Source organism: Myripristis murdjan, chromosome 14 (genome assembly GCF_902150065.1).
Source record: "Myripristis murdjan chromosome 14, fMyrMur1.1, whole genome shotgun sequence".
Classification (NCBI taxonomy): domain Eukaryota; kingdom Metazoa; phylum Chordata; class Actinopteri; order Holocentriformes; family Holocentridae; genus Myripristis; species Myripristis murdjan.
The window spans coordinates 14253968-14268523 of NC_043993.1; the positions used below are offsets into that span (position 1 = coordinate 14253968).

The window sequence follows — 14556 nt, forward strand, 5'->3', positions numbered from 1 at the left end:
CACACTCACACACACACACACACACACACACACTGAGGTGAGAGAAAGGCTACCTACTGTCAATGTGTGTTGAGCAGATCAGTCAAGACGGCTCCATGGCAGTCCACTCTGACAGTCAGCACACACACACACACACACACACACACTCTCTCACATAAACACACTCAGCCCGTGTCCCCTCCCTTTTTTCCTCTGTGTACTACCGATCCCTTTTCCTCCTTCCTCTTCCCCTCGCTGCCTCTTCCTTTGCATGCGACACACACGCACACACACAACACACATGCTGAGAACAGCTAAACAGGGATGACAACAGAGGGTGGGACTTGTGTGCTGAACGTCCCTCCCACTGTCAGTATTGTTTACGAGCATGAACCGACTGTGTTCCCTCCTCCTGCCGGGCTCTGATTGGCCGGGAAACTGAAACAAGCAGGGGAGAGGGATTGCATCATGGGCCAACAATTCATGCTGGCTAGAGGCAATGAGAGGTTGAGATTTGAGACAGGCAAGAAAAACAGAAACAACTTCCATCTACCGTGGCTGGAAAGACAACTGGCTCGAATCCAGGAGCACACTCAGCCCTTTTTTGGTTGCTAAAATCGTGTCATTGGTGGAACGAGCATGCTTTAAACTGAAAGACCAGGAGCAAGTTTGGTTCTTGAATGCAGCACGCTCCAAATAGACGGAAAGAGCAGCTGAGGGCTAACCATGATCACCTAAACATTTGGATTGTCTGGCCTCCAGTCATAGTCATGAAGATGGATGTCAACACACACACACACACACACACACACACACACACACACACACAGAGGGAAGCCAAACTAAACTCAGAGAATACATTGTTATATAATTCATGATGTCATCTTTAAAAAAAAAAAAAAAAAAAACTTAATCACTTGAAGTGAGACTTTGGAACATATCCCTCATCTTCTAGCATTATAGTATCAAATTACACATATGCGAGGATTAAAAACCACTGTCTGGAACAGAAAAAATGGATTACCATGTTGAACTTCCAGTTTAATTTTTTAAGATGGCTCTCATTTCATAGGATAATTTTGCATCCCTGTCCCTTAAAAAAAAATCCCATCCTCCTGAAGTGGTCGGAATTTAATCCGGGCCAGGCCTTGATGATACTGGGTCAAAAAACATCAATCCACAGTTTAATCTGTGTGGATTGAATCCAGCCATCCATCCCTCCTCCATCCCTCACTTCCAGCTGTGCTTCCTCCACACCCACACCCACCTTTCCGAAATCCCATCGGGCTAAACTCACAGGCCAGACCGCGATGGTGATTTTGACAGGAAGGTTGGGATGAAACTCAAAAAATAACATATGCATCATGATGATGATGATGATGATGATGATGATGATGATGCATGAGCAATCTACATGGTGTTCACTACTAGCAGCCCATGCAGACTTTTATGGCACCGGTACCCTTTTCTCTTGCCAACAACTTTAATCATGTCCATTTTAAGGCAACTGCAGTGGTGGCCATGAAGGCTTTTATAGCTATAAAATGAAACCTATAAACGTCAGCAGCTTATTGGACTTTTATGGGATCAGCACGATTTTCTAGGTAAAAACTCATATTGAAGGCAATTCTATAAAAGAAAACGTAAAACAGCATTTCTATCAACTATGTTATGCAAATTCTGTTGAAATGCATGCAAGTGCGGGCTGTAGTGTAAGCAAAGTTGGGCGGAGTTGTTCAAAGGACGGAGAGATTTGATGACGTCCTTGTTTTGGGTGAAGTGACTTTACTATACTGTCATTTTATCTGCCGCCATACTTATTAAATGGAGTGGAAGCTATAAAGCTATAAATAAAAAAATACAATAATTCTTGTAAAAATCCAGTGTTTGCATTCTGAATTTACTGCACACAATTTCAAAATTTGCATAAAAATGACGATTTCAAAATAAATCTGTAGCTGTTGCAATTTCCAGATACTTATACCAACTTAACTGCGTTTTTGCATGCCAGCAGCTGATATTGGAAGTGACACTATCAGGTCATTTCCCCATATCCATATCCGCTTTTCCCACATTTGCATCCATGTTGTAGTTTGTAGTGCAAATAAGGCCTACTGGAAAGCACTTCTCCAGGCCTCGATAATACTAGCCAGCTGCTATTAGCTGCAGATAACATCATTTATGTCATAACAATGTCTGACCGGTTTTGTTGGTGTAACGTAAGGCTGGGTATCCAAAACAAGTTGTGCAGTGCAACCGGTTCCAAACATACAAGAACAGAGATAAGACCACTGTCTGTTCTGCACACATGTTCCTGAAACAAATTTGGTCCTGCACGCTTGCCGTAGACACCACCGGGTTTTGGCACGCCGTTGTTTCTCGCAAAAATTTCCAAAGTAACTTTACCAACAAATAAAGTCAGAATCCTGACATTTTTATTCCAACAACATGGACAGCAGAAAAAGCAAGCGATGCCACTCCCATGGTTTGTTGTGAATGCATGACTCCGTACTCACTTCCTAAACACACAGCGCTGTTTGAAAAGGTGCATTGTTGTTTACATCAGGCATTTACGATAATAATAATAATGAGAAATAATTTAATAACAATAATGATAATGATGATAATAACAAGATGGATCAAAGTTGAAGCTGTGGCATGGTTTATTGTGAAGATATTACATTCCTTTCATTGAAGTGGGGAATATACATGGTGCACAGTACTCACTATTTGAAATTTGTTAAAAATGTGTTATCTAGTATAGCTCTGTATTTTTATGATTTCAAATAGAATTGGGCTTCTATATGATAGCATCTAACTGTATTTTTGTGATTTGTTCATGTAATTTATTCCAGAGAGATGACCGTCACTGAAGAAGTATCACTTTCAATACAGTCTTAGTGTTAATCTATCCCATCACAGTTATGGTCTTTGTTAATAAATCAAGCCCCACACTAGCACTGCAATCTCCTGCCTCTCTTTCGTTTTAAAGGGGAAATACATTTTCAGCGCCGTGCTGTGACAGCTTTTGGTTTTATCTTCTCAAATGTTAGGGAGCACAGCACTGCAGCAGAGACCCTTTCCGTGGTATTGTGGAGGAGAGCGGCTGGCTTGAGACGCTTCATAGAAACATGTAGGTGGATGGAAACCCCACCATCGTCTTGTGAAAAAGTAATAATTTTGCCCCAGGAGCAGCAGGAGTTATTTCTACTTGGGGAACAATGAAATATTGAAAACGCTGATCTCCACAAACTCAACACCGTGTCAGGCAATGAAATCTTTACTCGAGTGAGCAGATACATAACTGAACCGCATCTTCACTCATATTATGTTTGATTTTTTTCAAGCCGCGGTGATAGGTTGCTAATGCTGTCGGGCAAGGAAGTTACACACATAGTGACAAATAAGAAAAGATGTTATGTGTGACATCTCAGTGTTACGTGACAAAAAGCGGCTTTGGAGGGCTGAGATCGAGTAAAGAGGATGACGGATGGGGCTGAGGGGGGCGCCGTGCTCGCTCGCAGGCAATAATGGGTCCGCATTTAGTTCTGCACACCTGATGCCTTGTTATTTATGCTTATTCTCGTGTTTTATCTGCTCTCCCCACAGGATCGAGAAGCCTCCTGCCTCTGCCTGCTGTGCTCTGAGTCCTTGTGATTGGTACGAGAGGAAGAGGAAACTGAGGAGAAGGAAGGGGAGGGGGGGAAGAGGACGAAGATGAGGAGAAACGGGGGGGTGAGGACGTGAAGGAAGACAGGAGAACAGAATGAAAATGTGTTGAAAAGGAGGTGGGGAGGCAGGGAGGAAGAATGTAGTTGTTCTTTCCTGCAAGGCACAAACATAAAGATATACTCACACACACACACACACACACACACACACACACACCAAGAAGGGAGAAGATTCTTGTATAATAGAGAGCATTGTCCTAAGATCCTCAGGCAACCATGATGTTATCTTAGTTTGACAGCCTCAGCCCCCCACCCCCTACTTTCTACCCCTCTCTCCCTTTCTCTCACTCTCTCTCTCACACGCACACATACACACGCACATACATACATACACACACACCAGTTAGCTGTTTCTATCTGAGTCATACTATAGCTCCCCCACCATGACCACCCGCCCTTTCCTCCTAAGCTGCTCGGCTTGTATCACCTCTCTCTCTCTCTCTCTCTCACACACACACACACACACACACACTTATTCTGTGATATAGCTAAGGGTCAGTGGGTATGGACAAGTCTTTGTACCCTAGTTAGGCCCAGCAATCCTCCATTCTCTTGTACAGTCCAGTGTTAAGTCTCCACATACATATTTCTATATATAGAGCCATCAGTTCTCATCCCCCTCACGCCACTGGCAGGCACGTGCCCAGAGCGGCACACTCACTGAGAATGTGCTGGGGTCCTCAAGTGACCAGCATAGTAATGACTGGAGAATGCTCTGATAGCGGGCCACATGCTAAACATTTGCAAATATCAGCCTGTCCCGTGTTGACGTGGAAACCTAAAGGACTCTCCAACTTGGGCAGTGCAGCACCACAGCACATCTCACATCCTGCGTTCACCCGTGCACACGCTCCCGCTCATTCACGTAGACGCTGCTGCACCCCTATGACGCCAACACCCGGGAGCAGCAGCATCCATAATCACAGTTAGGAACGTCCTCAGGGCCATCACGGCTTTTAATGGGTGTGATTATATGTAAAAGTCTTCTCCAAAGTAGTATGCACACATAACAGTAAAAAAAAACAGAGGAAAGCAGGACAGATTGTTAACTAGCTATATACACACATGGATGCATATTCAAACACATTCTAATTATAGTGCAGTGCACACATTATGCACTGTAAAAAAAAAAAAAAAAAAAAAAAAAAAAGTTCAATGAGCTCAATGAGATGAAAATCCCACTTGTTTCCAGTGTAGTTTCAGGAATTGTTCTGAGAGCAAGTATGACTAAGTTAATTAGCATTGGAAATAAAGGGGAATATTTCATCCCACTGACATATTTTGTCATTTGTTTTAAAGAAACAAGAAAAAAAAAGATTCCAAGACAGAATTTGAGACTATACAACTTGTCAGGATGGAGATTTTTTTGTTTTGTTTTGTTTTGGCAGTGTGGTATAATAAGACTATAGAACTACACATGCTAAGAAAGATGTTGTTGTTCACAGTAGCCATACAGGTAAACTGAGTGTAACCGAACCATTGATTGATTGATTTCAACAAATTGCTAAAGCTTCCTTGCAGCTGCTGTGGCATCCTTCCAGCTCTCTTCACACCACAGTTTTGCCTCGGGAAAAGCAGGTGTGTGAGCATAAATTGTGTGTTGATATGTTACCACACTGACACCCTCAGCTTTCCATGACATATAAAACAACAACAACCCACAAACCAAATACAATCCCGTTCACTTTCCCACAAACGGCACTTCATCTAGAGACTATAGACATGACTGACATGAAGAGAGATGTCCTTTCAGCCGCTCAGGCCTGCTGGGCCTTGAGTAAGACATACACGTGGCGAAGCTCTGATAAAATGCCTCTCTTGGCATCTCACATAGTTCATGATGCAAAGTCAGTGTGTGCATATTGTAATGTTGCCAAAGCCCCATCTGGACAGGCGTTCGAGTGCAGAATAAAAGATTATCTCTCCCCTTTCTTTTCTCATCTGAATTGAATTATGAATATGAAACAAGTTCACTTGACATGTATTACACTTGTTTTTTTTTTTTTTTTTTTTTCACTTTGAATATCGGCGGAATTTGCATTGCCACTTCAAAACATGCAAAACAGAAACATGAGAAGTAAACATAATCCACGTTTTGATGTTCATATCAAGCAGTTTTGAGGTTATATGCATTCAAAGGGAATATTGCATGATGCACAATTTCTTCATCCTCTCTCACACCCCTCTCCGTCCCCCTCCCTCCCCCAGCAGAGGGAATTATTTCAGTGAAAGAGGAGCATGTGCCACAGGGTAGAAGAGCTGATCCAGAAATAATTTGTTTCTTTAAATAACTGAGGGAATAGATGCCCTGAGCTAAACATATATTAACATAAATAGTTTGTTTCATGTCACAGGGCATAATATAACCAGACCACAATGGCTTTTCAGGTAGGTGAAAGGGATAGCATAAATTATTAGGCCTTCTATGTGCGTGTTTGTGTTTCTCTCTCTCTCTGGGCACATGACATTGAATATTTTCACCATGGGTGGGCACATGACACAGAATATTTGATGCTAAATTATTGATATTTGTCCTCAGTCTTGGGGGACGTCATCTGATTGCCTCTGAAACAAAGTAAGGTTCGTCTTTCTGTTCAGCTGCACAAGTTGCAATAGTCAAATGTGCTTGGAGAGAAGTTCAAGAAAGCAAATACAGGACACACACACACACACACACACACACACACACAGAGAGAGAGAGAAACATAAAGGAAGGCTTGGACTTCTTAGCCATGGGCAGTTCGCTCACATGCTCCTCACATCATACAACACACAGACCAAAATCAAAGAGGGTACAAGACGTCAGAGCTCCACTGATCATACAAACCGTTTATTATTTCCCCCTCTGTCCTCTTAACTGAACTCGGCTGTCTCTGGCTCTAAGTAACCCAATGTGAGATCAGTTTGTTTTCTCTCTAATCATCATGTTCATTCCAAACAGTACTTGAAATATCGTGGAAAAACACCAAGAACTTTGCATGGTCGTTGCAGCTTGGCTTCCTAACGGGGTGGAAAATCATTTACTTAAGGGGATTAGAAATTCCATCATTTGTTCGTCATGCTGATAGGTCAAAGGATTTAGCACGAATGCCAACCTCTATTCATGAACCAAGGGTGTGGCCTGCACCATATGAGAAGTCTCAAACCGGTCCAACACTAACTACACTGTGATGGCAGTTGTAAATGTTGCTTGCTCTGTACCCATTCTGCTTGTAACACCAGATCGCTGCTACAATGGCAGAGCAGGAAAAAAAGCAAAGACTGACTGCTGACTAATACCTATTAACACATACGCTGCATTCATCATGTATAGGAGCGATTCCTCTGGGAGGGGATGATGCAGTGAATGACAAATAATGAGGAGCGGTGCCCTCTCTCCGCTGTCCGCACCGGGCCTGACTGACATAAGCACAGCTAAAATTATCGGCCAGCCTGATCTGAGCCAAGCTGGGCAGGAATGTGTTATAGGAACCGCCTGTATCAACATATTAACACATGGCTCGCACTCCAGCACGCAAGCGCACACAAACACACATGCGTACACACACATTCTTAAGCTATGCAGGAGGCATAAAATGACCAGGAGAGCCTGTAAATGGAAAAAAGAGTAGCAATAAAAAAAAAAAAAATGGCTTATTACTTTGATAGAATTTAAATACAGGGCTTCACATTTCAATTCCGTTGATGTTCTCTCTTGCCAGACTGTGCTTGAGCAAATGGGATCTACCCCGGCATTGTTAAAGGAAGTTAAATGTTCGGTTTTATCACAGTGGTTAAAAGAAATGGTTTCAAATGGTTTTACACTTTTTATTTGCCTGCAAACCAAATCCTGAGCCCGGAATGGCAATGAATTTCTAAATGCTGTAAAACATAATAGTTAATGTATGACAGTTGTGTTAATTTATAGCCACTTAGCACAGTAGTTTTATATAAACCAGATTTTTTTTTTTTTAGCAGAAAAACACAAAAACACAGCCAGAACAGACCAGAATAATTTTTTGAAGTTGCTACAGAAGGTAAAAGAAAGTTATTTTGAGCAGAGTTAGTCAGTTAATTGATTTGCTATTGACACCTACAATTCGAAACCAACATACACATCATACCAAAGAATGATCAGCATTTTCTGCTGAATCCAATGGCACCAGGATTGAAGCAATCTGACCTCTACTTTTGATGGTACGACCCTCAGAAGCTGGTGACGTCACGTTCAACACAGATTTTGCCAGCCGATACAAGATCCCCACAGAAGCGTCTTCCTCTACAAGCACTTCATGCGTCTTTGTTTCATTTTAAAACAAAAACACACATATCAAACATTAAAAATGTTCACCATTTTCTGTTGAATCTAACGATGCCAGGGTCCAAACAGTTGCAAAAATGGCTGGCAGAAACAGTCAGCCATTAAGTCAGCAGCCTGCACTTGTGCACACTGACAAATACCTTTCTGACACTAAAATTTCATGTTATATTACATTAATGCAATCCTTGTGTTTTGTGATATCTGTATTCTGGTATTAGTATTATTATACGGTTTTAATTTAAACTGAGGTTTGGTGGATTTTGGGAGAAAAATAAATATTTTGTCTGCTGAGGTGCTGTCTAAGTGCTGAAATAATTGTCCTCCATCCTTACGAAAATGTCAGTCGTGCATGCATAAGCACATATATGTGCACATGCATAAACGTACGGTACACTTAACAGTCATGGTTTGATGGTTTGAAAATATTGTCACTCCATTTTATGGTGTATTTTATTTCTCTGTAACACAGAAATAGAAGCATTCAGTGGCCTACAAATGGTCACATCCGAGCAAAATGAGCAGGCCATGTCATCACTGGGCAGACGTGTGGGTATAATGTGCGTGTTACAGAGTAAAGGAGCCAATGCATGACTTGGCAGCGGTGACAGATTACCATAAAGACAGTGACCTCGGGAACGTCAGCAGCGCACTGTGATAACAGATCAGCCGGCGTAGCTAATCTATACAGTGCAGTTCTACAGAGCGGTCACTACCACAGCCATGTATTCAGTGAGGGCCGTCCATGAAGCTGTCCACCCATCCACTGTGGAAGGACAGGACCCTCAGCAAGCCAAAGCTACCAAAAGGTGACGTCATAACTTGATAATAACTATTCAGCCAAGTACCAGGATTATTATTTAAATTCTGGTGGGGTAATTATCCTAAATGTGTGTTTCTCTGAATTTCCTTTCCTGGCTCCCTTTCCATCCTTAACTCATACAATAACAATAATAATAATAAAAATAATAATAATATTAGATATGTACACTATGATGCTACATAGATTACACTATTCGTCCTTCACTTAAGCACTGGAAAAGGGAATAAAGTTTTGTTTTTGTTTTTTTTTTATTATGAAATTCACACATTAGTGATACATAGATTATGAGTTTCCATGGTATCTTTCTTGTGTTGGTTTTCTTTTAATTGAGCATATTCATTTGGTTACTAGAGTAGCGGTACTTGCTGACACGAGTTTGCCAACAACAAGAAAGCTCTATAGTTCATTGTGCAGAGTCAGCACGTGTGTCCTCTAATATTGTCCAAGTCCCATCTGGGCTTTAGTCCAAGAGCAGAGTAAAAAGATTATTTCTCTCCTTTCATCTCTTATCTGAATTGAATTAGGAATATTGGAGAAACCCATGTGATATAGACATTTATTGGTGCATGTATTTTACACTGAATATGACAAGAATTTCCACTAAAACTTAAAAAGGTGCAAAACACAGTCATTAGTAATAAAGCAGTCACATACATGGGTTCCTGGATAATGAGGCCTGCCAGCTGATTAGCCAATATGCTTCATAATAACCAAATCCTGGTAAGCTGATAACTGCACTGCACAACTGTAATCTATCATGCCAGTAAACTCAACATGTTCGTTTTTATATTACACCATGTTGCAGCAGTGTTTGGTCCGTTATTTGTGATTGATTTAAGGCCAAATAATGCATTTTCATAAGTTTTCATATTCACTGTTATCCATCTTTGTGCTGACCATGAGATAATGACATTTGTATTACAACATGAGTTTTTTATTATTATTATTATTTTAACAATAATTTCTATGGAATTTACACAGAACTACAGCAACAATGGGCAAATATCCACTTCAATAAAAAGGTCAAATTTGTTAACTTAAAAGGAAATAAAGGAGAGAATTATGTCCCTGGTGAAGGAATATGCGACATCAAAACAACTAAAACGCTTCTTATCTATCAAATGTTGATTGCTCTGAAATCTGATTTTGTTCATGGGATAAAAAGCATGACGCACAGGATAGAAAATAAGGCAGAAAATTATGCCTTGTGCCTAAATACTTAAATGAAGATTTACACTTAATCTTTTACACAATAATGGTGTCTTTTGTCCGTTTTTAGTACTTATGAATGACTTTTTATTGAGCTATCGCTCCACTGTCTGATCTTATCAGCTTCCCCATATATTATTATGATTTGTTATGTTTTTATTGTGTTGTAATGTGTTTTATCTTGTGTTTTCATCTCACGGGACACCAAGATGTTGAACTGAATTGGAAACTGACTTCAAGTGGGTAAAATAATGAAATAAGTGAGTTTGATGCAAGCATAAAAACTGAATGAGTAGAAGCGGTGTGGGCCTTAGTGGACTTTTAGTTCACGGCAAATCAGAGTGTTTCCGGGTGGCACACCTTGTAAGCCTTCACTTCAGTGTTTACAGCTGTTGCCATGGCAAGGTGAACCACCCGGAAATGCTCTGATTTGCTGTGAACCAAAGGCTCATGCCAGGTTTGCCCATTCATTTTCTATGGATGCAAGTTCTACTTGCAATACAGTCGATGATGTCATATGAAGCACTCAAGAAATGGCACAATATGGTCACTGCTATTACTGCACCCCCCTGAGGGATCTGTCTAAATATATCCAACATGACATGACTGCATCTCTCAACTCATCCACTAAGCTTTTACCACATGGCTCTCCCTCCGGAATATAAAACAAATATGGTTGAATGTGTTTCTGGAGAGCTAAATGCCCACAGCAGTAGCACACACATGCACAGCCATGTCCATCCTGCACATGCATGCATACATACTGTACATCCATCACCACACATGTCATTACTGTCTAAATCTGACAGACTAATATTAATCTGGAAATTCAGTGTGTGTTTGGATCCCCATTAATTGTTACCTGAGCGACAACTGTGGGAAACTATGGGATCCTAAGACATAAATGCTTACATTACGTTACACCTTTCATTACTTTTCCTTTACTATATAAAGTTTTGAATTTAATTGAAATTACACATGCATTATAATAACTTCCCCTCCCCACACACAACTTAATACATTTTTACTATTACCCCAAACATGAAATTGCAGCAAAATGTAATCAAAACAAAACATGACAAAATAATAATGTAAACATTAACCAGTAAACCATACAAATCAGCATCCAAACTGCAAGCTTCCCTCCAACAGCTCCCCCAAAAAGTGTCTGTTGGTCCAGGCCATGTTTTAGCCACACAGCCATCTGCCCCATTAAAGTCAATCTGAGCTTATTAGCCAATAAAGCTAAATCATATTAGCCAACAAAGCTTTTAGAACAGAGGGTTAGAATGATTAACCTGGTCAGACTTCTGCAGCCTCCCCCCCGAAGCTGTTACACACACATCTCTCACAGGAACTACACTAGTTTTTGACTTTACTCAAAGACTTTATACAGACCAACTCCAACTTCATGAGCTAGTTTGTCACTGTGCACAAGTGCAGATTCGCCGTAAGACCTATAACCCTCTGTGATGGGTTATTATCAAAGCGGCATGAAGAAACGTTTTACATAAACTCAGACTTGTACAAACATTGGCTGACCATGTAGAATGTAAGAAATTCTGTTGCTGTTACCCATGGCAACGCCATCACCTTCGAGCTGATAGAGCAAGGAGGATAGAGAGAGAAACCTTCTCTCTTTGACACACACACACACGCACGCACATATGTGCACACACACACACCACCCACACACACACACACACACACACACGCACACACACACACACACACACACACACACACACACACGTATACATATGACAGTCAAAACTAAGAGTGTTAGTGCAGGTGTCATGTCATTGGTCATAGTACTATAAAGCCACTGGGAGATCTTAACCCTCCTATTCTGTTCATTTTGGGCTAACACTCATGATGTTCCCGGTCACATGTGACCGGTAACATTGTATTTGATTATAAATCCACTATGATACATATTATCACCTAATGGTGTGTTAGATCTTTTTATCAACTTCTGCTCTTGTGAAAATGACAAGTTTTGAACTTCTATTTGCTATCTATGTGTTGTAGGCCTAATTTACCTGAGATCATACCATTCGTTTTTTAGGGAAAAAAACATTATATAGATATTATTTTGACTATAACAAATACTCAGATGAAACATATTGTAGTATTTATCACAGAGTACTTCATTTCAATGTTTTCCAAGGACACTGTTTGAAAACATTTCAATTTTCTAAATAGTGGCAAAAAAATAGCATCTTTTGTGTTCCCGTCAACATTGACCACTATGATTTAGTTAGTCATCCTCATGACATTTTCACATGGAAGCTGACCGTTCCTCTCAGGTGGGGATGAGGTCCAGGAAAAATGAAGATTTTTGGACCGAAAGGTGACCACAACTTCAGCTGGGTCTTCTTCCTGACACCTGACACCTGTCAGGTGTCAGGTGTCAGGTGACAGGTGTTGGCAGTTCCCGTGGAAGGTTCCCGTGAGTGTTGCCATGGAAGCCAGAAAGGGGCAAAGTTGTGTGTGTCTGTGTGTGTCTGTGTCCATGTGTGTGTGTGTGTATTTGTGTGTGTGTGTGTGTGTGTGTGTGTGTGTGTGTGCCTGCTCAAAGACACCTACATGTTGGGGTGTGGGAAAGAAGTCTGAGAGATACTTTCCCGTGGGGGTTGCCATGGAAGCCAGAAAGGGGTATAAGGTGTGTGTGTGTGTGTGTGTGTGTGTGTGTGTGTGTGTGTGTGTGTGTGTGTGCCTGCTCAAAGACACCTACATGTTGGGGTGTGGGAAAGAAGTCTGAGAGATACTTTCCCGTGGGGGTTGCCATGGAAGCCAGAAAGGGGTATAAGGTGTGTGTGTGTGTGTGTGTGTGTGTGTGTGTGTGTGTGTGTGCCTGCTCAAAGACACCTACATGTTGGGGTGGGAAAGAAGTCTGAGAGATACTTTCCTGTGGGGGTTGCCATGGAAGCCAGAAAGGGGTATAAGGTGTGTGTGTGTGTGTGTGTGTGTGTGTGTTTGTGTGTGTGTTCACACACATCTGTGTCTGCTCAAAGACACCTGCATGTTGGGGTGTGGGAAAGAAGTGTGGGAATGTGTTTAACTCTATTTTATACACTAATTGTAGTCTTACCCATTCATTTCTAATGACCGGTCATTTGTGACCGGGAACACGATGGGTGTATACAAGTTAAATAAAACATTCAAAAATTAATGAAAATTCTCCAAATTTATTTTATGTGTTCAGATGCCATGTGTGAACAAAGTCATGGAACCTCATGACAAACAGATGAAATTAACTGCATTTTTGGAGAGAAAACTTGTACACCGGTCAGATTTGACCGCGAACACAACAGGAGGGTTAAAGTAGTTACTGTACATCACTTATCATCATATCATAAGGGGAGAGTTGCACTGCATGTGCTTATGTGTGTATGTGTGTGTGTGTGTGTGTGTGTGTGTGTATCAGACACATGAGGATAATTCATCCCTACAGCCACCTCTACACAAACTGAAATAAGGCAAAGAGGTAGCTAAGATATGAGGCAAAAAAGGATAAAGTATTAGTTACAATACTGGAAACCAGTCAGTCACTGTGTGTGTGTGTGTGTGTGTGTGTATCCCGTCTGCTCTCTCCCCCCTCCACAGCTCCGGTGACATTCCACCCATGCCAACTGGACATTCCAGTCCTCACATACCAAAACCCCCACAGTGACCAGAGGTGCCCCCCCACACTCCCTTGCTTTCATCCTTTAAAAAAATAAAAATAAAATAAAGGCCTTTTCAACTTTTCTCTCACTTTGCTCTTGTGCAAACAGAACATACCCACTGGCGCACAAACACACACATGCACATATACACATGCATACACATGTACAGCAAGAGAGCACACATGCTTCATCTGTGTTCACCTTACACACACGACTCCCTCAGCCTGATCTGGTGCGAGCCACATCCACAGTTCATGTTTGAAGACAAACTGAGGATCAGCTGTCAACCATCTTCAGCTGTCAAAATGTGGATTATAACATCAAAGGATTTTTATTTTTGGAATAGAGTCGAAATGTGTTTTTAGGGACAAGATACATCTTTTCATATTGTATGTGCTAACAAGTATTATCAAGTTGATGTAAGTTATATGAAGATAGCCTTTATGATCCTCTCCCTCAGGAAGAAAAATATCTTTTGATTTATTTATACTGGTGGAGCGCTGAAGAATATAATTTAAACAAGCATGTCATTAGTGCAGGAAAAACTTCTGAATGGCAAGCTAGGTGGAAAAGCCCAGTTTGCTTTCCATCCACCTATTTACCTGGACACGTAAATAGGTGGATGGATAATTTTGCTCATCTTTTTTTCTTTTAAGTCTTTTAAACATAGCCCAGTACAAAAAAAAAAAAAAAAAACAAGCAAACAAACACACACAAAAAGCCACTTTTGTACTGAGATTTGTTGGCAAGACTACAAAGAATTAAAAGAAAAAAGACAAAAAAAGAAATGTTTTGGAGTGCATTCGCCTTTTCAACATATTGGTAAACGGCTGCCTTGAGATGATG

The 14556-nt window shown here is 41.0% G+C and overlaps 1 protein-coding gene across 3 annotated transcripts in view; it reads right to left on the reverse strand.

Moving 5' to 3' along the window:
• The window catches only part of trim3b (tripartite motif containing 3b), a 43069-nt gene that overhangs the window by 21779 nt on the left and 6734 nt on the right, over positions 1–14556 (reverse strand). For 2 of the 3 annotated variants that reach the window (XM_030068910.1, XM_030068907.1), the window contains exon 1: positions 58–178. The exons of the other annotated variant lie outside the window; for it this stretch is intronic. The gene's annotated coding sequence lies outside the window, so the exon portion shown is untranslated. Of the gene's footprint in view, positions 1–57; positions 179–14556 lie in introns of those variants that run through there. 3 annotated transcript variants of the gene reach the window in all.